This window comes from Amblyomma maculatum, chromosome 7 (assembly GCF_055883805.1).
Source record: "Amblyomma maculatum isolate TAMU_Amacu chromosome 7, ASM5588380v1, whole genome shotgun sequence".
In the NCBI taxonomy this organism is placed as follows: Eukaryota; Metazoa; Arthropoda; class Arachnida; order Ixodida; family Ixodidae; genus Amblyomma; species Amblyomma maculatum.
Window position 1 is genome coordinate 81,752,939 of NC_139350.1, and position 27,396 is coordinate 81,780,334.

At 48.9% G+C, this 27,396-nt stretch overlaps 1 protein-coding gene across 1 annotated transcript in view; it reads right to left on the minus strand.

The window, feature by feature from the left end:
* The window catches only part of LOC146183745 (uncharacterized), a 269,633-nt gene extending 242,584 nt beyond the window's left edge, over positions 1 to 27,049 (minus strand). Inside the window, exon 1 of the mRNA XM_084609189.1 lies at positions 26,413 to 27,049. The gene's annotated coding sequence lies outside the window, so the exon portion shown is untranslated. The remainder of the gene's footprint in view (positions 1 to 26,412) is intronic.
* Between the last annotated feature and the right edge of the window lie 347 nt (positions 27,050 to 27,396).

Here is a 27,396-nt window from a genome sequence, read left to right on the forward strand (position 1 = left end):
TATCATGGTGCTGAAATTTTGACAATGGGCGGAATGAAATTCAAGGTGTCGCGAAATTTGCGCTAACCTGCAGGTCTGAGTAATTGTTTGTTTTTTGTTTTCGTTATATGCAAGGCAGTGTTTTTCAGAGATCGATCGAATTGATTCAATTTAATAACTCCTCAAGCCATCGGTGACAATAGTTGACGGAGAAAAGCTTGCTAAAGATTACAAAATTATTGTACTAACAGATAACGACTATAAAAGCAAGGAACCTTCCATGCAAGCTATAGCATATATAGCAGGATTCTGTGCCCAAGTAGCACTAAAGAAACTGCCATGCGAAGCTTGTGCTGACAACTTGACCACACAACACAGAACTGGAACTTGATACAAGTGTCGTAATAACAAGCTTAACCAGAGGCACTATGAAGCTCCCAAAGCCAGTTGTAATCAAAGATGTCTTGCAAACACAAGACATCTTGCTTATGCATGAACAATTTCGTGCTCAGTAAATATGTAAATATTTTGTCATTATTCAAATAAAGTGTTGTGTGCGCTGCTCCTTTTTTTTTAATCTCCGGCTTTATCGGTCCTGAGCGATCGTACATGTGCTAAGTGCAACTTATCGCGATATATTCGTGACAAATACTTATGACACAAGAAAATTCCACCAGGTTCCATGCCGCAGGCAATCAGAGACATCCTATTGCTCTCACGAAGTACCTGCTTTCAGACAACGAGGACATCGATATATGCAGAAATGGGCATCATCAACATCTTGCGCGCTGCCGCCAACACGTTCTTGAACTACGTACAAATAAAACCTGACGGCTTAAAAGCAGGCATAGTAGCAACAGCAAAAGAGGATGCTAAAATCTTTTAGAATACTGTGAGGCAGCTTATGCATGAACAATTTCGTGCTCAGTAAATATGTAAATATTTTGTCATTATTCAAATAAAGTGTTGTGTGCGCTGCTCCTTTTTTTTTAATCTCCGGCTTTATCGGACCTGAGCGATCGTACATGTGCTAAGTGCAACTTATCGCGATATATTCGTGATCGCTATATATATTGCCGCGAACTGTTTAAATCTTTAGTTGTTCCTGTTCGACAGCCGCTGGCATGCGGCCTTATCATTGTTATTCTGACGCGCTTATCAATTCTGTATCCCGTGTTTGTTCATGCTCGTTGCCGCGATAAGACGCGTTATCATTTTCTTTGTCGCGAACGACGCGGCGAGATCTGTCTCGAAGATTCCGATCACTCGCATATGTTTCTACAACGTTCCAGCTTGTGCTACTAGCAGTTTACGACGTTATCTATATTGTTCTGAGGAGCCTTTAAATTGAGCGTTGACGAGTGCGACGAGCACGTTTGTTGCTATCGCCGCCGCCGAGTTGCTTAGTTCTTTTGCGGGCGGAAGTCAGCTCAATAGAGTTTTTTTCAGTGCAATCACCGACTCTTCGTTTGTGTCATCGACCTTGTCACCACCACCGTGACAATATATATATATATATATATATATATATATATATATATATATATATATATATATATATATATATATATATATATATATATATATATATATATCAGGAGCAATAAATTAACATATCCGATGCTCTTTTTTTTTTTTTTTTTTTTTACGACAGTGCAACTAATTACGAGGTGCACAAATTTTTCATCGCCCCCGTTCCACACCGCGCTTATCCAGCTTGCACGGGAGGGTTGCAGGGGAATGGGGTACGGCCGCTGGGTCAAGATTGGTGACGTCACGGAGGAAGCGTACAGCCCCGCCATGGTGGTGCACGCGCGCGTCGGCTTCCACGACGTTACGTTGGCGAATAACCACTATACTCCGTTTCATACATAAAGTGCAACACTGCCAAAGCTACAGCTCTTGTTTGCGCTCCCCGCATGTGCGATGAAAAATAGTGCCTGCTCTTGACGAGAGGAAATGATAGTTGCTTTGTCTGCAAGCTTAATGCATCTTACATTTGCCATCAACTTCATGAAAAGCACCTTTTTTTTTAGGAAGAAATCGTCGGATTCGGTGAATTTGTATGTTTTTTTATTTCGTTTTCGTTCGTGCCGCGTTTTCGCTGCCCCGCAACCTTGCCAGCTGTGCCACTAGATGGCGCTGGCTGTTCCCTTCACGCTGCGCATCTCTTTTTGAGGAAATGGTTCTTCGGTGCGCATTTTTTCTACAAGATCCGCACTGCGAAGATGTCTAGGCATGCGAAGCAAGTTATTGCAAACGTGTATGCTCGAAATAGAGCCCGTTTCCGCAGGAACCACTCGGCCACAGAACGAGCGCGTAGTAATACGCCTCCAGTTTTTTTTTTCTTGCGGACTACTTGCGTAGCTTTCGCTGTGTTGCACCTGATGTATGAAACGGAGTATAGACTGCTGTGCCCAGGCACGCGGAATCGAATCCCGGCCATGGCGCCCTCTTTACGATGGAGGCGAAAAGCAAATGCCGCTCATTCTTCTTGACCTGTATCCGACTATAGTAAGAGGATCACTGTTGTGCATGTATACAACACTGCAATCATACATATGTACAGTACAGTCATGCTGTAGCACCGGTCGGAAAGCGCTCGATGGGGCACCTGTAAAAGTCAGGCACAAATATCGGCTGGAGCGGCGGTATCTAGGACAGCTGACCCATCGATGTCGCGCTGCGGTGGCGAAGCTCGGCAGGCACTGGGAGCAGAGAAAATTGTTTCACAACGGTGGGACGATGCCGGTATCTACTTGCTGCGACGAATCGGCAAGCTCAATCCCACAACGAAGCACTCCCGTCACCGAAGCTAGTTGACAGGCGTTGCAAACAAAAACGCCCACTCCGCATCAACTGTCCTTGCCCACTGGGAATGGCCAAGAAAGAGGCAATGAGCAAGATTCAGAAAGAGTTCCTCACCCATCCTAAGGCGATCTTGGCTTGATCAGGCGACGCGGGAACCCAAGCTAAAATGAGGAACGGTCGCGGAAGGACGCGTTCAAAGTCGGCGATTTTCGCAGATGTGTAGCATTTTTCGGTTTCTCGGCTTACAAAGAGTCTGTAAACATAATTTTAATATGTGCTCTAGAAAGCAAGAAATTATGATTAATCGACGGACTTTGACCACTGGGCGCCGTTTCAGGCTGTGAAAAACGATCCGGGAACGTTGTTCCTAAAGCGCGCGTGTTAGCACTGCAGGCCCCGGCGAATAGAAAACGTGAACGCGGAATCACTACTCGAAGCGAATATGCCGTTTGAGAGATTCAAAGCGGCACCTCCTGTGTTATCAAGGTGTAAAGAAGTCAGGAATATTGTGAAAACCCCGATGTATCTGTCACCGCTGTTCAGGCAGAACACATTGACGCGCCTGCAAAACCGATGAGTGCTCCGGGCGCCGATTGGGGAGCGAATAATCGATAAGACGGCGGCTTCCCTTTCTGTGGTGATTCGATAGATTGGAAGAGGCCCACTCAACCCCATTCGACGACAGGCTTCTCACCCCCAAATGCAAAGATCTAAGTTGACTCGGACTTCCGGCGGTCTCAAGTCAGCCGCAACGCGTGCAAAAAATTTTACATGACTCCAAAGGCAACAGACTTTTGACATGGGGCGCTTTTCTATGGAATCGCGGTCGAATTCATTATCTATTCTGGCCGCCATGTGACCGGCGATCGCTCCCTCCAGCTGACTAATGGAGGTCATGGTGGTAGGTGCTGATCCATGGTGGTAAGTGCTGATCCTAAACAGCAAAGAAGTGTCTTTAGCATGGAATGAAGCAATTTTCACGAAATATTTCAATTAATCATCGTGGATTCTTAACTCGAAACGGGTCACCGCGCTGGGCCTTGGAACGCACTTTGAGCTGAAGGGAATCGCAGCTACTCTCGAGGAGTGCGTATCATTTTACATGCAGTGACTGCACAGGCAGCCACTGCCCCACGTTGGCGCGCCAGTTATGCAGGCCACTCACTGCGCGCAGGCGCTCACGCTCCGAATTAACGAAGGTGCACGCTGTGAACCCAACTGTTTATTACACAGAAAGGTACATTATAAAAAGACAGCATTAATCCCCAGACCTCAATACGAACCCATAGCCGTAGCACCCGGGAACGGAGTCGCGGTGCTGTTGCCCCAGGCGAAAACGTTCGTAGGTTCCCCTGAGGTTTTCATTCAACTGCGCCCTTATTTCTGCACTAGCACGCGCTCAACGCTTATTCAAAAGTTTTATTGCGAAATCACGCACGTTGTTGCACCGGCGCGGCTACGTGTGTTTCTGCGAGGAAGAAATCTTTCTTTCTCGCTGAAGTAATTAGAATCCGTTCACAATAACAGGATCAGCATTTATCTTTGCGAAAGCTTTTGTGTTAAAAGTAATGAGTGCAGGCAGGCTAGCCATTTGGACTCCACGGTTTCGGTTATTGTTTATTTGTCAGTGAAAAGCGATCTTTGCGGCACCTAATTTATCCGGTCAATTTATTTCAGTTATTTTGTCCAAATCGCTATACTCTATTCGCCAGCACCATATTATACCTCAATTCGCCCGTTGTCGTTGTTCTGGCTTGTTTGAGCACATTTTTTTTTGTTAGGAAAATAAAATTTCGTCCACCCAAACGGATGGGCAGAATATATCTCGGTGGTATGGAAAACCCTGTCCATCCACACCACCGAGGCATATCGCGACGACCGCGCGACATGAAGACGTGCACCCGAGAAGGATCTCTACCGCAGGCAGCCGTGTCGAAATTCCCGGAGAAAACAAAGGCCGGCCACATCTCTTCCCCTGGTGTCGCCATGCGCCGAAGGCAGCTGAGGGCCATCTCCTTTTGTCTGCCTTGCGCTTACATCATGGGACGGGCAATTGACTCTGGTGAAATGATGGCGTCTCGCATCGGCCATGCGTGTTATCGCGGCTGACCGCCTAGTGATAACCAACCTCATTCCGGTCGACCTCAATCGAAGCCACCCTTGCACAGGTGCTTCTACTTTTCGCTGCCGAAACTCTTGCGAAGGGAGTGAGATACTTGGCACTGCTAGGGAGAAAGCAATGATGTTTCCTCAGCGTCTCGCACCTGGCGAGAATAAAACCGCAAGGGAACGACCTGATTTGAAGCCTTTACGCCCACTTATTTTTCACGATTATGAGGATTCCCCAAACGTTGCAGTCGCGAAATGAATGTGCTTGACATTGCGAACGTTTTTGTAGCGCGACTATGCTCACGTTCACTTCAAGGGTGCCGTTTCTTCTTACCTCTTCCCAGCACACTCCAGGTTGGGTCACTTAGCTGCAGTATAGCTGCAGTATAGCTGCTTTCGGTCACTAGTCCATATAGACAGGGCGGGTCACTAGTCCATATATAATGCTGACGATGTGTGCATAAAGTATTGGAACTGTCATATACGCTATTCATTTTAATTGATTACTTTTTCATTTTTTGTGAACGCACACTGGTCACATCTTTACCGCGAAAAAGGATGCGCGTACCTTTCGCGTGCACCCAGTTCTTGACGCACACTTGTGTGATATCTGATACCTGTGATTCAGTTATACGTGCAAGTATAGAATGGATAAGAACGACCGTGTACAGTTGAGTGGTGCTTACGCGATGACCCCCATTGTAGTCAAAGAAAAAAATACTTAGCCCATCCAACCTTCCAGAATCGAATGTACGCAAAAACTGAAGCGAAACATGAATAGCTTCGATGCCAATGTATCGTGGTCCACTGGAGGATGTAGCGCTGAAGATAACCGTTTCGTGAACAGACACAGCCACAGCTGACGGCAGCGGCTTCCTGCAGCGGAAGAGCCGTATTCGCCTCCAAATTCCACACGGCTTAGAGATGCGCGCCGTCTTCTGCTGGCAGCAGGGGCGAAGGACGCGGCGATCGTGGTCCAACCGAGAGAACAAACCTTGAGCAGCGATCGGCGGCCCTGAAAGCGACGCTCGCGGCGCGAGCGCACTCACACACACGCCGTACAGAGGCAAGAATGCCAAGGGGGACCGCGCCATTGTTCGAGAAGAGGAGAGCACGACGCGGTCCTCCTTTCAGCTAAGCGAACCAACAGAAAAGAACTCAGCGACGGCTGAATCGTACGTGTTCCGCGAAGATGCACCGAGCAGTGCTTGCGGTCTCGAGGAACACCGACCACCACCCTTGCGCGGGCCGCGCGGAAAGAGTAAACGACCTCAGTGTGGCGCTGATCTTCTGTTCATTTCTTCCAGTGCCCCCGTCTTTTCTCTCTTGCTCCGTTCCACCAATCTCTCGGTGTGTGCCACTCGGCCTCTCGGACCTTTTGTCCAGACTGACTGAGCTCTCTCTGCCTTCGTGCACCAACACACACCCGAAGAGAGGCGTGCCGCATGCTGAACCGGATTTTTGATATCGCCGAGCGCTGAAAGAGACGTCTGCCGTGCGGTCGCCGCCACCTTCGGTGTCCGGGTGTTAAAAGTGAGAGAAAGTATTGCGCGAAGAGGGACAGTGGGCGGCGGGCTTCCGATTGTACGCGAGCGGGTCTTGCTCTGGAGTAGCGCAGTTACGCTTAAATACATTATACCGCCCCGGAGCTCTGCGACGTTAAGACCAATCCCCTTTTCCGGTCACAGCCTCGCCTCAAAAGATTGAGAGTCTCGGCGTTCAAGGCTAAATGATGCTCACTCAGTGCACCTTCTGTACGGAGCATCTCGCTCGTAAAAGCTGTGCTTTTATTTTTGCCTTTCGGTGCTTGTGCATCATCAGTGGGGTGAAAGTCACTGTGTAGGTTTAGGTTGCTTGCAACCGCGTTTTTTTTTTTTTTTTTTCATCAGAAAAGAAAAGCACGTGGTGCTATGTAGCCTACTCTACACTTCTCGTAAGCTCTCAGAGCTTCTCGCCGTATAACTCTTTGGTTCGTCTCCACACTGCCCTAGATGATGCCATTTGACACCCGTAACCCTTCGGCGGATACGTGGCCACATAGTGCAATGGTAATGACGCTAGCGGATCAGCTGGTCCAAGAAATTTTGCGCCGGGCTCAACTCACACGCGACGGTTGTTCACTTCAAGAAGTCGCGACAGGTCTGCTTTCCAACAGCGTCACACGGACCTTCCTTCCACTACTTTCGTGTTTTTCACCGCACCAGGGACTCTGAGACCGCACACACGCACGCACTATGTGGGTTTTGCAAAACAAGCTGAAAAGAAACCAAAGAATGCCTCCACTCGTTCTCTGCCGGGAGGATTTTACGCCCTTCGGGGGCCGCATCGCACTGCACACGCGAGCGCATCGTTCACGAACATATGCTGCTTTGAAGGAAGAGGGTAACAAAACAAAAAAAAAACAAAACACGAATCGAGCAAGCATGGGAGGCTTTGGCTCGGCTGCTTCCTGTGGCAATGCGCCGACGGCAGCTAACAAGACTCCCCTCCCCACCTCCCCTCAATTCTGAGTAGTCCTGGATAGTGTGAACGCCTTTGAAAAAAAAAAAAAAAAGACATTTCCCGCGCGGCGGGCAGCCCCGCACTTCTTGCGGAGGGCGCCAGTCATAGGCATCGAGGCACCCTAGCCAGTTCATGGTTGCAAGCGACTCCACTGCTGCTCCGCCTGTGAACCACCACGGCCGTTTTGTTTTCAGCTCCCTGGGTCCAACCGAGTGGTCGCAATCCTCAGCCGGTGCTGTTAGGTTGCTTTTTTACCTACTGAAAATGTTGACGAGTATTTTGAAAACGACAGTTTGTTGCGTGATCCCCAACTGTACGTCAAGCCCGTGTGCAATGTGCGCTAATAACTGTTCACTGCAGCAACACCCTGTGATATCTTCGGGAAATCCGCAGTCAAGTGAAGAATGTTGCGTACATCAGGCTGAAGGTGAGTTTCATTCTTTTGCTGCTGTTTTGTTCAGTGTGTGTAACTCAGTTTCCGGCATCGGATATACACATTCCACGATTGCTTGCCATAAACTGAAGCAGATCAGATGTGAACATGAGCGCGATCTGATGCGGAGAGACGATTCTGGATAGTTAGATCTAGCGTGTGTTGTTTCCTTTCCGCCCTTTGCGCTGCTTTGTGTCGTGCGCGCTGCATTTTGCCCCGAGCACCGGCAGGACGAACGGTCGGCTTTTTGTGTGTGTGTGCTGTGCGTCCCGCCAAGCGTTGACGAACGAGGCAGCCACAGAACGAGGGCAGCGAAACGGCGATGGGGACTAGGCAAGGAGATAAAGAAATATTGGCTCACGAGGGGCGCACTGGCCCTTGTCATCCGAAATGGCCGCGGCCCGCATCTGGGAGCGGATGCCTGCAACGGCTGCTGGTTTCCATGAAACGTTCGAATCGCATAGCTACGCGAAGCAGCCAAGGACCCGGCGAGGAGGACTCTCGAAGGGAGAAGGGGATCAAAGGGGGCATGGTGGATGCGGAGACAACAACGGAGGAGGCTGGACTCGGCTGTCGAGCAAAGAGGCCGCACTTTCAGTGAGATGAAGTGCGTGAAACTGTGAATTGCCAAGTGTTGTCGGACTTCGTCGGGGGATGCCAGAGGGGCGGAGCAAGCGACTTGAATGACTCCGTGGTTAGCCCATACACGGCGGACCAAACGATGGCTACGCCACTAACCGCGGTTATCGCGAACCTCGGTTTGCTTCGTTAACCGAGTTGACGGAAGGTGCTCGTCCGCGCCCGAGTGCGCGAAGCGTGTGAACTGGTTGTTCGAACAGTGTACCCATTTGCCCACTATATCACGTTTCAATACCGACGCATAATGTAGGCAGCGTCTACTGAGCCGCCCGGCGTCTTCGATTGCACCCGAAGGCGCAGCAACTGTGCACTGTAGCCCCGTTCCTGAGCCCCGTCCTGCCTCTGTAACATCGTTTGCGTTGTCATTCCTCAAGAGCTTCGAAAAATGGCGGCGGCGCAGCGCTACCCTTCGCCGCCGTGCGCTTGCAAGCACATCGTCTTGCAGTTACACCTGTTGTCTGCTCTCACAAGGCGAGGAAACCAATGAGAGCAACAAATTTCCACAGGCGAGCGCTGCATATTCCCGAATCGTGCAAGAGAGGCGCGCGTTGTTGTTGTGAGATGTGGACACTGTTGGTCTGTTTAAGCGATCGGTTCATAATTTGGCGATGACGTTTGCTTCAGCCCTGATGATCGCCGCTCTTTGGGTACCTGGCTGGGTGTCAGGGCGGCTGGTGTATAACACTGTCTTCCGTGCACATTCAGTTAACCTCAGAACAAACCCACCTGACGATGCTGCCTTGTTTCACCTGTATATTGTTTTAATTTGTTGCTGTCTTTGGTTCCCTCGCTCAGCAGACGACGGGAGTAATTGCAAGAATCTGTGCTTGTCGTCGCTAGGCCTAAACTGTTTCATATCGAGGCCACGGCGGACGGCGCTCTGAAACTGGTCAACGCTATGTCGTAAACGGTCTGCTCATGAAACCACCTTAATGTGAATCCCATTCCATTACAGTAAAGTAACGATGATTAGCTTTGGGGACGCATTATTATTGCGAAAACATTATTTCGCTATGTTCACAGATTTCTGTCCGCAGACAGCATCAGCAAAATCGTGTCCGCAGCAGTTGTGAGTAATTGAAAAGTGGTAGAGGTTAATGCGTGGTGTCAATCGATAGAGGGTGACGTAATGTTGTGTCCGAAAAAAATAGTTAGGCCAATAAGTTAATTAGGTGATTAATTACGAGCAAATATGTAAAAGTTCTCTGCAGGAGTTGTGAGTAATTGAGAAGTGGTAAAAGTTAACGAGTGGTGTAAATCGATGGAGGGTGACGTAATGTTGGCTGAATAATAATTAGGCTACTAAGTTAATTAGGTAATTAATTTGAGGCAAAAATGTAAAAGTAAAAGTAAATGTAAAGTAAAATGTAAAAAGTAAATGTAAAAATGTAATAGCCAGTGACTTGGCACCACATTTGAAAGTATCAAATACTAAAATAGTTAATTAAGTCAATCAATTAAGGTGACGTCAAGATGTATCAAATACTAAATAGTTAAATAAATCAGTTATTTAGGGTGACGTCAAGGATGTGACGTCACGCAACCGGAAGTAGAGCCGAAAAAGGGCACAGGAAGGGATTGGCGCGCAATTTGAAAGTACCAAAGACTAAAATGGGTAAACAAGAAGTGAATTAAGCAACTAGAACCAACCAGAAGCAACCAACGGCAGCATCCGTGCTTTCGCATTACTCCAAAGCAGATTCTGCAGTGCTCTTTAATTTTCGCAACGTTAGCGTATACAAGCAGAGATGAGCAGCGATGCTCCGGCGGCAGCTGGCTGTGAGCTGCTTGTTTCGCGGTTATCGCTCTTCCAGGAATTCGCTATACTGGTCAGCGATCCTCGAGGACGATTCATTCTTGATATTCGGGTCAGTATTCCAGGCGACAACAAATTTTAGCACTCTTTATTTCTGACCTGCCGTGTCGTTGACTCATTCGCGTACAAGGTTTGCGGGAGGTGCATGGGGCCAGCGCGCCGGTGTTTACGGTAGTCGAGGGAGTAATGCTATCGTGTATGCAATGCTTGACAGCGCCGTTGGACGGCGCTCCTGAAGTTGCATTATAAATAAGGCATGGTAATTGCAACTTCCGTTCGCCAATCGCCGTGTCACTTTGGCTCTTGTATGTACTTAATGGACAATGGCCGCCGCAACTCAGAACAGCGGTGACTAGGGGCCGTGCATTAGCGAACCGCGGTTCGCTGTTAACCGTGGTTAAGTCGGGATAACCTTGGTTAAACGCATTCAGTGTTAAGTCCTGTCGGGTGCTCAGCTTTCCGTGATGCTTGGTTTGGGAAAGAAGCCTGCAGCTCTAAATCCCGTCCTGCGACCTTTTCAACAGACACACTGGAAAAAAAATAAAAAAATAAAAAAGGGGCTTTGACCGCACTAAGCAATTTAGGGTTGTCTGACGGTGGAACGAATCAGCGCAACGCGCCAGTAAAAGTTTTTTCCTCCTCTTCTTGCACAGTGCAGAGGAGGGCGAGGGGCGCACGTCACGTTCACACAATATAAGACTAAAAATTACATTCGGGAATCCGACAACCTGGTCACTACAGCTTGACTTCATCGAAGCGTATGGGGCCTCGCGGCATAGCAGAAATTAATTTATTGGTTCAGAAACACAGCAGGAGTAGAGTTCGAAACAATTCCGCCAGGAAAAAAATAAACCCCTTTAGCTAAATTTTAGAGCCCTTAGATTAAGAGTAAAAATAAAGAGTTGGAACCTGATGATAATCTTGCCTTTCACTCCCGCTGTTTACATGCTTGGGCAATGGCCAAGTTCCCAACCGTCATGCCGTGACTAGCGAACGTGCGTGCTGCTGCACTTCTTGAGTTATTTTGTTCAATGAGGATGAGTGATGAAAAACGCAAATGAAGATGAACTATATAACCGACATCACCCGAGTTCGAATTGCGCCTCCTTCCCAGAAGTTTTCTTTAAGCGAAACCAGTTACATTCTACAGTTAAACCATTTTACACATGCGGCGCCTTTAATTGGCATTGCGCTTCATGCTTGCATCACTTGCATTCCACTGTGACGTCACGTGGGACAAAAGGACCTTTCGAATTAAGACCGGCAGCCCCCCCCCCCCCCCCCCTCATACTTCCGTCTTTTTTCCCCCCTGATAAGAATCATCGAATGTGTAATCAGTCTGCTGCGTTCCTTTGAGGTGTTTTTGTTTTTTTTTCCTTCGAGTGGCTAATTTCTTGCTAAAAGTGCAGATGTTCCTGGCCAGGTTAACATTTCGAGCCGCGGGCTTTATCGGAGGTATTTTGTACCCCACACAACTGAAAAGCGATGTCGTGCTGGGGGAAATTTTTAGTCCATAAAATTAGAAAGCGATGTCATGCTTGCAAAAAGTAGAAGAGCAGAGGGATGGGACCTGCGTCCTTTTTGCGCTCAGTTACGACAAGATCATTTATATCTGGTGGCGGCATTTAATTAGGGCACTAACAATTTAAAGAAAAGTTGACTTGGGTACGCATAGTTTGCTATACATACGAATTGTGACTATGCGAAGTCAAAATGCTCAGCGCCAACGTTTCTGTTCCCAGCGAACGGAACGACGTCCGTCATTTAGGTTGTAGCCTTGGGAGCGGCTGGCGTAAAGCAGTCAGAGCACGGCTACCCTCAATTCCGGCACCTACGAACCACAGGCGGACGGTCGAGGCTCTTAAAAGTAGGTCGCTTTTGAGACGTGGCATTGATAAATGCACGAAGGAACGATTACTCCCCCCCCCCCCCCCCCCGCTGCGCTTTCTTTTAATCATTCCATGCGCGAGATACCGCTGATCAAAAGACGCTTAGGAAGAAAGAGTCACATAATACGAAAAGTACCCTGCTTCCCTCCCCAACACCAACAAATACTCGGAAGCAGAGGGTCGATGGCGGAATGGGGTAGCATGTATGCATTTCTGTCCACGTTTTTGTCCTGTGCTTTCTTCTCGTCGTCTCTGTCGCTTCCCGCGGTTGCAATATGCATTCCATAGTGAAACACCAAGTAGCCAGCTTTCGCCTGTTACATGCACTAACGTTGGACCACTGTCATAAAACACTCGTGCAGCTCGACGTGCATTTGGACTTTTCGGAGTGAAAAAGAAAGCTTCCGTGTCACGAAGGTGCCAACCAACTGCTCGTTTGCCTCGCGGCAGTTGCCTAGTGGAACGAGCACTTCACAGTGGAGGGCCCCTCGCTTGGCGGGTGGCATACCGAGAGAGGCAGAAGGCGCGAAGCACTCTGTGGCCAAGCGTTGTTCAACACGAAAATGGCAATCTTTCTAGCTTTTACCTTACGTGAAGGTGAGGTTAATGCAATGTTCCTTCAGGAGAACGTGTCTGTTGGAGTGAGGAGGGGCTGAAAATGAGCCAGCTATATCTCAGTCAGTGTGTATAGTAGCAGTTACCGCTGGCCGACTTCTCCACCTTTCTTCTCATTAACTTACTCTCTCACTCTCTCTCTCAAAATGAGCCGAAAGCAAACGAAGTCACACGTCTTCTGCTTACGTTTTGCACCGGTGTTTGTTCTAGGTTGCTTCGAAGAGGTGCGAGCCTATTATAGTTCATGCGATACATCAACAGTTCTTATTGATGAATGAAGTGTGTGTTTAACCTATCTGTTTGATTTCCGCCGAGAAAAAATGACCAGGTATGCAGCGGCTCAACGAAAATACGTATTGTCCTTGGCGCTCCAAGGAATTGACATTTGAATATTTAATTTGTGTTCTCCAATAAAATATATATAGCCTGTCCCTCTCGTGAAGCAAAATGTCTCTCTTGTCCTCTAAAATTCCGTGCAGAGAGCATGATGTGTAAGAGATTCCGAACGCGGCCCGCTGTTGACGAGCACTGGAGCATGAAATCTTCTCGAATTACTGCGTCATTGTCCACGGCAGCAGCTCTGTGCTAGCCGCATTGTTGCACCGTCTGCATCTTGTTCTTTGTCACTGAGGGTCTTCGTTTTTTATCGTGGTTTACAAACTCGACTTGAGCTCTACACCTTCTAATTACGACTCATTTGCTCTACCGGGAACCACTTCTGCATGTATACTCTCAGCTGACACTGTGGCTGACATAGCTATCAGTTACATCGTCTTTTTCTAGTAACAAGAGAAAAAGGCGGAAAGCATGGGCGATACTCGATAGTGGCAATGAGAAACGCCTCTCCACTCCTCTTGCGGTACCTGTGAATGGAAACAACATTGCCCACTAGTGGGCGCATATTGAAGCTATCCTATAATTTCCATCGCATGTACACCTGTAGCTTTCATATTAAATTCCCGATCATGCCTTTCACTAGAGGCACAACCGCAAGAGCTCCCATGAGTGAAATTTTGTTTCGCTCGAAAGGATCCTTTGTGGTTTCGAATTCACACCGGAACACTGGGTTAAGCTCGCTGTCCAGTCTCGGTGTAGGCTAATGTCGGAGACTACGCTAATCACACCATTGATTTGTACGCGTGCGTAGCCCTGCACTTAATGAGGATCTCGCAGGAGACCAGGCTGTGTCCGGCGAGGTAGAGTGCAGAACCCCTCAGCGATACATGGCAGGCCGTAGCATCGTTCAGAAGCCCGCTGACACCGCGGGGAATCCCCTAGCCACATAAAGCGCTCTTTGAGACTGCCGCCCTCGTACCAGCTCCTAGGAGTGTATACTTAGCCTCAAGCGCTTGCTCTGATTGATAGCGTGCTTCCCCATTCTGGGCGCGCCAGCCGAGCTGGCCCGCCTATGACAAGCAGGATGCTACCGCCACGCTGTACTCATTAGGGGCTGTCAGTATCTTCAGTTTACTGTTATTTAAGGCAAAGAGAAATTGGAAACGTCTTTCATTATTTCTGCCCGCTGTTTTGTGGGGGTGTTCCATCAACTCTAACCTACTGAAGTATAGTACTTTGATTTAGGTTAGTTGTTTCAAAGGTCGGCGAGAAAGCGGTATAGAGGCAAGGAAGAAAAGACGCCTGCCCTTTGGCTTCGTGCTCCAGTTCCTTTCGCGCCTTATCAACCTTTGTTTCTCCCGACGCTGCTTCCGCGCACAAAGACTAACCGTAGAAAATTGAAACACGGCCCTTAATTACCTGTTTTTAGCTCGGGGCACTCAGCCTTCAGCGGCGACGCAGCGGCAGACCCGTCAAGTTCTGGCCTCTGCTGTGTGCCTCGACATCTTCCCTATAATTCGCAAGATAGTACTACTGTTCTTTTCGGCAAAGTAACATAACACGAGCTCACATGATCGTTTGACAGTCACAGAGTGCAACGTTCAAGCCATCAGGCATGTGTGCTACATGCAGATGGCAGGAACGGTGATCATAAAATGCCAACAAAGGGTTTAGACGTGTCCGTCAGCGGGGACGCGAATAATCAGCGACAGGTGTTCATGATTTCTACCAGACATAGATCCTTTGGGAGCAACAAGTAGCATATTAAAAATGCTCTTGCCTCCCCTTCCCCCCCCCCCCCCCCCCTTTCCCGACAGCAAGTTACTTTTTGACACGTTCCACCAGGAAAAAAAATTAAAGCGCTGACGATTGTATATAGAAAAATAGTTTGTCGCATTTATTGCCTACATGATCTGCAGAGAAGTGCAAAATTACGAAACGCGATAGCCCGGCTGAAGGCCAATGGCCACTGCTTCTGCATAAGAGAAATTTCGTGAATCTGAGCCCTCGTGGCTTAAGAACGTACCGAGTGGGGCAAATATATATTCTGACCCAGCAGCAGCAAGCGTCGCGAGCGTGTTCACCGCGCCGTGAGGTTCGCGCCCATCGATCAAGGCGAGAGGCGAGCTGATGCGCCCCAACCTTAAATATACAGAGCGGGAAGGTGTGCCTGGCGGGAGGAAGTGCCGGAGCTGATTGGCCGTCGCCGTAGACGAGGAGCGGCCGGGGAATCCCCGCTGTCTCCCTGTGCAGGTCGTGACGCGCGCCTGCCACGAGCGCCGAATTCTAGGTCTTTTTTTTTTTTCAGAAGCGCTCACTTTTGTCGAGCCAGAAATCTGTAGTAAGCACTAAGTGTCTCGAGCTTTACGCAATGTAAAGTTGATATGAAAGGTGTTCGTCACAAACCAAGCTCAGGGAAATTCTATATATATGAACGCGTCAAATACCAATTCGCGAAATCGGGCAGAAATTAGTCTCGCTGATATGCTGCGAGATAGATGCGAGAAGCCGGTAGAAGCAGTAGAAGGTTTGCGCGTTGGTTTCCTCGACATCAGCGGTTTTTCGAGGCGCACAAAAATACCAGTTCTGGAGGTTTTTCGCTTTTCGTCTCCACCGAAATGCGGCCGCGGTTGTGAGCAATCGAAATTGCGAACTCGCTTGCGTGTAGTAACAAAACTTCAGAGCTGCACAAGCCACAGCAGCACATAGTTTCGTTATCGTTTCCGTATTATTGTTGGCAGCCATGTACGGGCTTTCGAAGTGCAGTGTAGCGAGGAATTACTCGAAGCTTCCGACGTAAACAGCAGTTCATTGGGAAGCAATAGCTGTCAGCGATATTAGTTTTTAATCTATAGGATAAGTGGTTTCCAAAGTCTGCAGTTGGAAAATTTCGCTTTTTTTAAGCGATGCTAATGCTTTTTTCTGACAAAACACAGTGTTAAGAAATATTTAAAAATATGTGCGAGCGAGAAACAACTTTTCATTTAGTCCCTGCTCTAACGGAGCAACTGTCAAACGGCGTAAACAAATCAGCGTCAGAGAGCTCGTATCAGCAAGCGCGTGATGCTTAGTGGGGCTAAGTTTTCAACGTCTGCAGGCCGGAGCGCTGAGCAGAAGCACTGATACGTTCGAGATAGAAATGCACCAGTTTCGCCGAAGATTTACGCTGAAAGTGTGAGCCCGATGATATCCCCTAATTAATTCTGGACACTTATGTAGTGCTGCACGTCACTGCTTTCAGAAGCAATTGAAAATAAGCAGGAAGCGGCACTAGGAGGACCACGCTTGTTTAATTCCTTAGTGGTGCTCTGCGGAAGCATTTTCCATTTTCTGTGATGCCAGTAGCCTTCTAAGTAGACAGGTGGCTAGGCAAGCTAACGGAAGGAATTTCCATTTGTTTGCAGGAGGAAAAGCTGCAGGCATATATTGTGAGCGTTATACACTGCTCGGAAACCGCGGGGAAACGAAGACAAGTCAATTCGCCCGTGCGCTGTGCGACGTTAGAGCACGCTTAAGAACCCAAGGTGGTCAAAATTATCGGAGCCCTGCACTATCGCATAGCCTGAGTCGCTTTTGGACGTTAATAAGCCCCTACAATACAACCAAACAAACATTTCTCCCATGTCTGCTTTGCCGTCGGTGGCAACAGTTCACAAAACGCAACGCGAACAGTGCCGATAGGCTTTCGGGTTGGGCGGATTTTCTTTAGGAACCACACACTGTGCTCGAGACAGCATATGGCATCGCGCCACGTTGCACACTGTGTCTCGAGAGCCTCGCGCCGAAAAGCACACACGCTGTCGGGACGCGGCGCACGTACCTACTCTGGCGGCGCAGTGTGAACGGGCGGCCGGCACGTGACGCAACGCGCGTGAGGTGACGGCCGTCCGCACCAAGCCGCGCGGTGTCCCCGTTTTCTCTGGGCTTGCGGGCCGCCAGCCGGGCCGCAGCGGACGAAGGGGGGGAGGGCAGCCAAGAAGGGAGAGTCGTCGAGCGGGATGCCTGTTAGAAGCGGGGCCAAGAAAGACCTTCGGCTGGCCTAATTTCGCCCTTTCGCCGACCCGAGGGGCTCCATTGTTCTTGAGCCGCCCGCCATCGGCGTCCAGGATTGGTGAGGCCGCCGTTCATTCTACGGGAGGGTGCCGTCTGTTCGGGCCATGAAAGTGACAACGCCCCGCTCCCGCTGTGACAGAGCGAGTAACGACACCCGCGAGTGACGCTGCGGCCTCCTTTAGCGGGACCCGCTGGGTGGACGAGCACCGCGACCGTAGCTTGGCTCTTGCATTGCCGAGTGCCACGGGCCATGCACAGTACTACGTGAGCATCGAGCCGTGTTGTCGGGCGGTTCTTACACTAACGACATCGAAAGCTGCACTAGAGCGATGCATGACCGACGAACCGCTCATGGGCTTGTCGCAGAGATGCAGTTTGCGCCGCGTGGAACGTTAGATGAAGGAGATGATGGTGACGCGTATGAATACGTGTTGGCACAAGTAACTACTAGCGAGGCATACCAATATGCGAAACTAGAGCACAATTTCAAACGAAATTTCTCCCGACAACCGCTGAAAGCACCGTGTGACACCTGGCTTATCCAGCGCTTGCCTTGACGGCGTAATAATCAAGCATCTGTGGGAGAACCTTGCACGGATGGGGCTCTACTCCCGCCACTTCGCTTTTCGTCGATACCTATGCTCTGCAGGAGGATGACAGTTCGATTAAGTTTGTCGATGCGTTGGAATTATTGAGCCTGAACAGCGGTAAAGCAACGAGGACTATGTAAGAGATGCGCAATCGTTAAGGAAGTCCATGTTTGCTTCCTAGTCCTTGTAGTCTTCGCACCGTTGTCTCAAGAGTCCGCATAATCAGCCCAACTCCGAGCTTTCCTTGAAGGGAGTGTCGACAAAGTGATGGCAAGCAATTGCCGCGTTCGAATGGAGAAATGTAGGCATCGCCGCCCCTGGCCATTTTGCAGGCAAAGAGCTGACATCAACTTAAGTTTTTATCAGATGTCTGAGTCCATACTGGACAGACACCCGTCTCTGATAGTTGATCAGAGTCCCTTATGCACTCGACGTCGTTACCACTGCAATAAGTTTCGATCGAGTGATGAGGAAAACAATATCTCCTTTTGAACGATGAAATAAGTGCAAATTTTGCTGCCAAATAATCTTAACAAAGTCACGCGAAGCTACGTAATTGGTTTGGTTTGTAGGGTTTAACGTCCCAAAGCGACTCAGGCTATGAGAGACGCCGTAGTGGAGGACTCCGGAAATTTCGACCACCTGGGGTTCTTTAACGTGCACTGACATCGCACGGGTGAGGCAAGGCTGCATACTGTCGCCCTGCCTATTTAACCTATATGCAGAGTGCATCATGAGGAAGGCCGGTCTGGGCGAGTCTTCAGCTGGAGTGAAGATCGCTGGAAAACGCATCAACAACCTTAGATATGCGGATGATACCACTTTAATGGCAGAAAGTGAAGTGGATCTCAAGAGACTTCTGATGCGCGTACAAGAAGAGAGTGAGAAGTTTGGGTTTAAACTGAACATTAAAAAGACGAAGATCATGGCGTCTTGCCCTATCAAGTCCTGGAGCATCAATGGACAAGAAGTGGAAGCTGTGACAGATTTTCTGTTCTTGGGCGCCAAGATTACCTCGGAAGGAGACTGCAGCCATGAAATTAGGAGACGCCTGCTTCTGGGAAAGAGAGCAATGGTTAGCCTTGACCGCCTAGTAAAGAGCAGAGACATTAGTCTGCCAACCAAGATCCGTATAACCCGTGCTATGGTCTTTCCAGTTGTAATGTATGGATGCGAGAGTTGGACTGTGAAAAAGGCTGACCGCCGAAGAATCGACGCGTTTGAATTGTGGTGCTGGCGAAGACTCTTAAGAGTTCCTTGGACTGCCAGACGATCAAATCAGTCGATATTGTCGACCATAAACCCTGACTGCTCATTGGAGGGTCAAATTCTAAAGTTAAAGCTCAGCTACTTTGGTCATCTGATGAGAAGAGAGGAGTCGCTGGAGAAAGATTTGATGTTGGGAAAGGTTGAGGGTCGCCGGAGAAGGGGTAGGCAGCGAACGCGATGGTTAGATGGCATTCTCGAGGCATTGCAGATGAAGCTATGTGATGTTAAGAAGATAGTGAGAGACCGGAAAGCGTGGCGTGACATGGTCCATAGGGTCACGAAGAGTCGGACACGACTGAACGCCTGAACTGAACTGACATCGCACAGCACACGGATGCCACTCCGTTTCGCCCCCATCGAAAAGCGGCCGCCGAGGCCAGGATTCGATCCCGCATCCTTGGGAACAGTAGTCGAGCGCCGTAACCAATGCGCCACCCCGGCGGGTAAGCGACGTAATTCACAAAGGAAAAAGAGTAAAATATTTGAGCTCGTTGACCATACAGTACACGCGCCCCGTAGTTAAGCTCCGGAAGTGTAAGCAGTTCCCGTCGTTATGATCGCTAGCCCGCAGCTAAATTCACTCAAATAAATTTTCGAGAACCTGTGATATGTACATGCGCTTGTACCTGCACCACAGTCTACACTAACCTGTTCAATCAATCTACTTTAATGTCGAAAATGGGACACCGCTATATTTTTGCTAATATTTGTACTAAGTCAAAATAATGGCATGTTTAACTCGACAACTGCCAGCGCTCTGAGCTGCCGTTTAAAATTCACCGATATCTATAGGTGAACACTTAATACCAATTTCACCGGACACCCAGTACGCCTGCCCTAATATATTTAGTCTATACGAGACGGTCATAGTATCGCTGAAACACCCGGCGTTCGCGAAAGCTTGTATGGGCGTAACGATGCACTCAGGGATATATGGAAACAAGCCTTGTGTTTGCCCCTCGACAATAACATAAAGGCATATGTCAAGAAAAATGCAACAAGCAGCTTTTTACACTCGAGATTAAAAGCAACGACGCGCTGGAAAGTGACCCAAATGCCTATAGTAATGTGCACCGTACAAAAACTGCGATTAAAAACTGAGATTAAAACGGAAATCGGCTGCTCTTCATTAGATACCAACTATACATTAAGCGACTATATGAGTGCTCACGTGAACTGCATCAGCACAAGTAGCTCGGCTCCGCACGGTGGTGCATGGTTAAGATGCCCGACTACTATGCCGGAGTACTCGGGTTCGATCCCGACCGCCGGCGGCTGCGTTTCATTGGAGGCGAAACGGAGTGGCGTCCGCGTGCTGTGCGATTTCAGTGCACATTAAAGAACCCCAGGTGGTCGAAATTTCCGGAGTCCTCCACTACGGCGTCTCTCGCAGCTTCAGTCGCTTTGGGACGTTAAACCGTATACACAAGCCAAATCAAACAACTAGCTGGTCAGTTTCTTCGAACGTGAACGAATGTGTAAATTGTTCGATGGCGTCTTCTGCTCTGGATACGGTTGGCACGTGCTGTTATTGCTTGCAAAAATTAAGCTTAATTCCCTGCACCTGCCGTCCCTGCCACTATAAGCGTTGGTCTGTGTAGCCTTCCATTGCATCCCGAGGCGGAACACTACTGACCATTCGTTATGATTTGGGGCTTTTAAACGAATGTTGCGATCATCTTGCTCTCAAAATGAATGTGCGTGCCAATGAAAGTGCACTTCCTGCAACGAGGAGTTTACGAGCACCACTCAGTGCGTACCAATGGAGATGTCTGTGTGTGTGTGTGAGGGGGGGGAGGGAGGGGGAAGGGGTGTAACGGCTTTTGAGGCACCTTTTAACGGGTCTCCGTTCGAAAGGACGAAGACAAAGCCGGCTCCCGCTTGCCTTGTGCACACGTGGGCTTCGAAGACCTCTCGGACGCCCTACAGGGCGCCGCGTACTTTTACGACCGGTCTAGGCATAGAGAAACACCAGGCAAGCACGTCATGCATGGTGCCTTTTACACACTGGCGGCGCGCAGACTGCGTCGCCTTCCACGCAGGCGCGACCCCGGAATGAGCTTGCTTCCACTTTACGAGGCCGAGGAAAAGAAAATCACCGCGATACAACTCGCAGAATAGCCTTCCGATACTCGACCGGGTCATCGTTCGGCGCCGTAGTTGGGCTCGCTTATTCTTTGCCTAATGGAGCAACTCGGTGAACAGCTAGCTTCGTGCGAGCGTTACATTTTCTCCGAGAGACGGAATTAAACTCTGAGGATCTTAGGTAGCACAGCAAGGAGAATTTCCAAACAGAAGCACACTGCTGGAAGGGAAGAACTTTCTCTTCTTGCCGCCATTCGCCAGCTTCTTTCCCTCGCGGCGCCTATTAAATACTGTAGAGGAAGAAAAGCCGAATAAAACGGAAAGGTCTGGATAGTCGCGCTGACTCCCTCGGTCGAAGTGCGCGGTCCTATTTAGTCACGAATTCAGTTCGTTAAACTTTACTGAACTTCACTTAAAATTGCTCACCATCATATAAGGGGTGTGCGAAATGAGTTAAACACTACGAGCGCTGCACGAGAACAGAGTTTTACCGTTGCAGTAGAGATTCTTTTGATGGCGTTAAGTGAGAAGAGAAGAAGACGGAAGACAAGACGTTGAAAAATATAAAAAAAAAGTATATTACAATATCATGCTTGCAGTGAAGACAGACAAAATTTTAGAGCGAGAATTGCACAGAGCCGCCGGAGCTCTCGCTCGGACGGTCGCTCGGAAAGCGTAGTGTTCGCAGCAACCTTGCGCGCTTCGTGTTTTTGGCCTCGCTCGAGCGGGGGGAGTCAGCTTCACGCGCTGTCTCTGTTTATTTGCCACAAGAGCACGCACTCTCCGCCAGGGCCGAATATATTTCTCGGGTTGTCCATGCCCAGCCCCTCCACGCGGGCTCTGAGGTTTGAACAACGCGACCGGGACAAGGCATATGGTCCGCTGGCCAAAGTATTTCGCCTCTGATGGCCTCGATTTCTTAAACAAATATGTTCAAGTTTGTGCAGCCGTTGCTTCCGGTATAGGTCATGGAGGCAGGATGTACTAAACAAGGCTGAACCTTGTCCCTCCCATTCTTGAACGCCATGTGTATGAGCATCATGAACGCCGCCGCATGACTGGAACACGTGTCGTGGCGCTCAAAACTTCTTCCCACAGAGACCAGTGCTGTCAAAATGCAGTGCTACGTTGGAGTGGGCGCTTCTTGTCTTTTTTAAAGAATCGTTGCACACACACACACACACACACACACACACACACACACACACACACACACACACACACACACACACACACACACACACACACACACACACACACACACACACACACACACACACACACACACACACACACACACACACACACACACACACACACACACACACACACACACACACACACACACACACACACACACACACACACACACACACACACACACACACACACACACACACACACACACACACACACACACACACACACACACACACACACAGAGGAAAACTACGACATGCGGGTTTCATGCATTTGTTCGAAAACAATCTGTAAACTACTCGCATATTTCAGAACGGATTTGATTCGTTTCAAATAATTTATGCACAGACCTGTTTATTCCTTTTGCAGAATATTCGATTGGATATTCGAAAACTTCGGTTAATACGCGCAACCCTTGAATATAAGTGGACCGAATACATATTTGTCGGGCCTTCTGAGGGCAGATGATCCATCAACAATGCGTTCCAGAACAGTTTATCGGAGCCCATTCTTTGCTGCTTTCATTCTGGCTGCTCGTCACTATCCGTGTTCTCTTGGTATACGGTCATCCGTGGTGTTCACATCGTTTGTGTGGCGGCTAGCTAGCTTTCCTAGGAATAAAAAAAAAAAAAAATGTGAAACTTGAAAAATTCGAGCGAAAGCCGAGGGTCAAGTCAACAAGTTTGGGAGGTCTCGTTTGAGAGGCGTTGAGGCCGGTTCACACTGCGGAAACATTTGGTCGACTCCGTCTGACGACAGCGTGTTCGCGTAATGTCATCTACCCTGTCACACTGCTTCAACACGAACTGTCCGGAAGTACGTCTTTGTCGCCGGGCTAGACGGAACGGAAAGTTCTGCAGGAATCCTTGGCGAACTCCTTGTCACACTCGTAGCCGCGGGCGACTCCGGAGTCCGGCGCACAAAAGAGGAGGGGAGCCACGACGGCCCCGTTAAGGAGGAGTCTTGCGCACAAGAAAGGGCCGGGGATAAGAAGGGAACCGGGGCGGCTACACCACAGCTGGTTTCAATTGTGGCCCGCTGCCCGACTACAGCAAAGACTCCGTACCGCGGGAGAGAATAAAGCAATTCAGGGGAGCTTATATTTGCGAGCTTCTGGCACCCAGTCGGAGGAGAAAGACGTCGCGCATTATACCGACAGTTTTTCATATCCAGCAGGTCTAACCTTATGCCCACCGTGATTACAGAGCGATTTCTTATTGACTTAAAAAAATAAACCTTGTATCCTCAGCGGCATACGAACTGCCATCGCTGACACAACTCAACTTCGTTTCTTGTTGCCTCGGACAATTCGGACAGCTGCAACCGAAGCTAACCGGAGTTTCCTACGTGCTCTTGCTGCTTCCGCGTAAGGCATACCGCCGGCTTCTTCAAGCAAGAGCTGTAATATAGTAACAAATGTTTCCTTTCGTTTCGCACTTGCTTTCCTCTGCCATTATTTGCGCCCGAAATCTGACATTTGATGTATCACTTCTGTCAAAGCAGTGAAATCGTTCGTATGGACCGAGGAGTGTTGCGTACTTTGAAAAGGAAACTACGCGCATTTTCTTCAACTCTAAATTTGCCATGTTATCCAACAGTGCGTCCCAACACTTTTCCCAGAGTCCACGTCAGTCACCGATGCAAATGTATTTCTCCCTTTTTTTTAAATGCTGTTCAAAGTGCACCATGTATGCGAGCGAGTACTTAGACGAACATGAGTGTGTTTGAAACAATTTCTTCTTGCGTTATTATAAGTAAACATAAAGTGACGGCAAAAATGTTAAGACAAGCTCGTAAGTTCCAGACAGGTATTGAGAAATATTCTCCAAGATCTAAATATCAGGAGAATATCGCAAAGCACATCGCAAGGCTTTCTTTTCCATCTACGCGTGATCGGTCATTTCTATTACATTTCCTATCACTTTGTGAACTCGTATCTCGCGCCTCATCACCAACTGCACGTTTGATGTGATATTGCGCATCGACTATGTTATATTACCACCTACGCGTCAACGACGCTGGTTATTTTTTTTTTTTCCTGCGATGAATACGTAAGGAAATTAAGTTTGGTGTCCGACAGTGCCATTGGTTACTCTTTGTCCCACAAGCAAAGAAAAAAAAAAGTAACGCAAACTGAGCCATTGGAACAAAAAATGCAGAATGGTATAGGTGCACATAACGGCATAACTACATAAGAAAGCAAAACGCGTCGGTGATATTAATAAGATTCCATGAGCATCCATAATAAGCACTACATCAAACAGGAATTAGTATAATTTGCAGCATCGTTGAAATTTAAGAGTTTTGAAGATTGTTCTTTGTACAATGTAATCGATTCTCCTTTCTGCTATCAACTCGATCTACGTCACACACAGTGTGAGTTGACAGGCTCTCGCTCCTACGCCGGAGTTATCGAGAAAAGCGAAAGGATTAGGGCGACAGCAATTTGTGGTCGCCCCATTTTAGAAAGCAGGTCTTTCTACTGCCACGGCACTCTTGCTTTCCGAAACAGTAACGTTTTAGCACTTAGCACCAACCATATGTTTGGTGAACGAAACCCTACTTTTGTGTGACTAAGCATATTCCGAAGCGCCTTTTGACATTCATTTCATTTTAGACGGTTTGCAGGAAGGGCTTACGTCAAACAGTATAGAAAGAAGTTTTACCTTACTGAGCAGACTGAAGATTCTGTTTCCTTACTGACTATCGCCAGCGCCCTTCATTAAAGGCATAACCTGGGGCGTCTAAAAACTGCCTTTTCCAACTGCTCGGTTGCACGGGTTCCTTCATGAGGTGCTCCATTTTTTCTACGGAGAAAAAAAAAACAAAAACAAATAACGGCGTTCCACTCACGGTGCTCTGCTCGTAAACTTTCCACGTACATCTGCGTGAAATAAAGCTGTTCACTGAGTATTAGGCAATGGCCACCGCTTTTGCTGAATAGGAAAAGTTGTGCCCAGAGTGAGAATAGAAGCGTGGTGTGCCGGCGGATGTGCTGGCATTTTCCGCTGTCCTTTTATTCACCTTGGCGGTTTTTGTTTGATTCTGCCAGTCTCTTCCTTTTGTGTCTTTACGCGCAAGGCCGTCAGTGCGAGACCTTCATTTGGCTAGTCCGCATGAGCTGTACGGAAGGGCTCGCCACCGCGATTAGCAATTCGGTGCGGCCTTGAGTGGACACGGCGTGCGACATGCAAACTCACGTTTGGACACTGGCTCAAGAGCTTTGGTGTACTCTGCTAAGGTTCACGTGGAGGTAGCGGGACGAACTCGTGCTCTTCTGTTGTTAAAACGAATCAACGGTACGAAGTGGTCAGGGATAGCATATAGTAAAGTGAATTCAGCATGGCATCGTGACTCCGTATCACCATGTCTGATCGGGCGGATACGCAAGTCTGTATATACTTGGCGATTCCTTTTCGTTGTTTCACAAGTTGGTTCGGGCCGGGCGAGGTGCTTGGAATATGTCAGAGTGCAATGAAACGACAGCTGCTTCGTTATAATCGCACCATATTTCTCTAGAACAATCGACATTTTCGGTCACCCGCTCGCTTCACTAGTAAGCCGCTGGAGTATTGAAGCAGTTCTGGAAGTTGCAGTCACTGAACTCCTGAATGTTTCTATAAAAAATGAGGGAAAATACTATGTAATAAACAAGGCACGGCTTATATTGAAAATGCTTGTTGCTGTTCAACAGCGTAAGCTAATTGGGAGGGAGTGCCGTATCATGCGCCGATACTGAGCTATAAACAACACCACCAGGTTAGGCAAGATGCAGCAAAGGTAATACAAACAGCAAAAAAAGCTAGTACCGGTAAAATTTCTTCAGGGGACAGTGTGTATCTAGGAGTAATCAACAGCATTTAATGCTTAAAAAAATCAATATTCTCCGTGCTAGCCCCGATACTGCTGATATTCACTGCTGCATGAAATTTTGCAGAAAGAACATGCCAATGTTCGTTTTGCAAACTTTCACACAAGCAAATATGTGTAACACATTTGCAAGCAATATGTATTATGCTCAGTCCGAGCACTGCTATGTCTACAAACACCGGCTCGTCATGGATGAGGCGGAAATACGTTACTCACCACGAAGCAGGGTAAGAAAAATCCAAGGGAGTCTTTTCTGACACACTTCTTGTGAGACTTTTCCTCGCTATTATTCACCTTCTCTGAGTATCCACTACCACAGTCGCTATCGCACTGATGTCGAAAGTCGTGTCCAGGCACAGTCAAGCGAGAAAAACAAAGGCTCCAACCGGATAATGCTGGGCGAGCAATCGCGCGCCGAAATTCCAACTCGCTGGTTCTTTCGCCGAAGGCTGCTGGATTGCCTCGAGGAAAATGCGGCCAATCACTGTTCGTGTACCGTCTCTCAGCGAACTCCGACCATGGGGGAAGAGGAGGGCGCTGAAGGGCTTCGGAACCGTGAACGCTGACGTTAGGAAGTGTTTGGCACTCTGGCTGCACGTCTTGTGGCACCCAAAGAACGGGCTTCCGAAGCGAGAACACCGGTAGTGTTGGTGCGCTCTGAACGGGGGCAGTAGACGGGTGCGCGCTCCTTGGCGAAGCTCCCAGTCCGTCGTGCCACGCGGCCCACCGCTGGACCCAGTGACGCAAGCTGGGCAGCCGTTCGAGCGGGTGCTGTGAAGCGGCCGGTACGCGCGTGGTGTCTCTGGGCCGATGCACACTGGCGTAGTGTGAGCGTACAACTCGCCCGTTGCGGCTGCCAACGACAACAAAAGGCACCGGCGCTCTCTTTTTTCCTCTCTCCACCACCTCGCCCTCTCCTGCCGAGTGCCTTGAACGGGAAGGAAAATGCGGCTCTGCCGGCAGCGGCGGCGCGCGTGAAAGGGGGAAAGGCGGAAATCGAGGCGCGCGGAAGCGCGGCGGGAGGCGCGGCCGAAACCGAAACAAGCTGGCGGCGGGCGAGCGCAGTGGCGGCCGCTACGCTGTCGTCATTCGTTGCGCGGCGTCATCCGGTGGCTCTAATGGTTCGCTAAGGACCCGAGGAAAGCAAGCGGCAACCAAGTCCAGGAGCCATGAGTACAGGTGCGAAGTGAAGTGGCCACC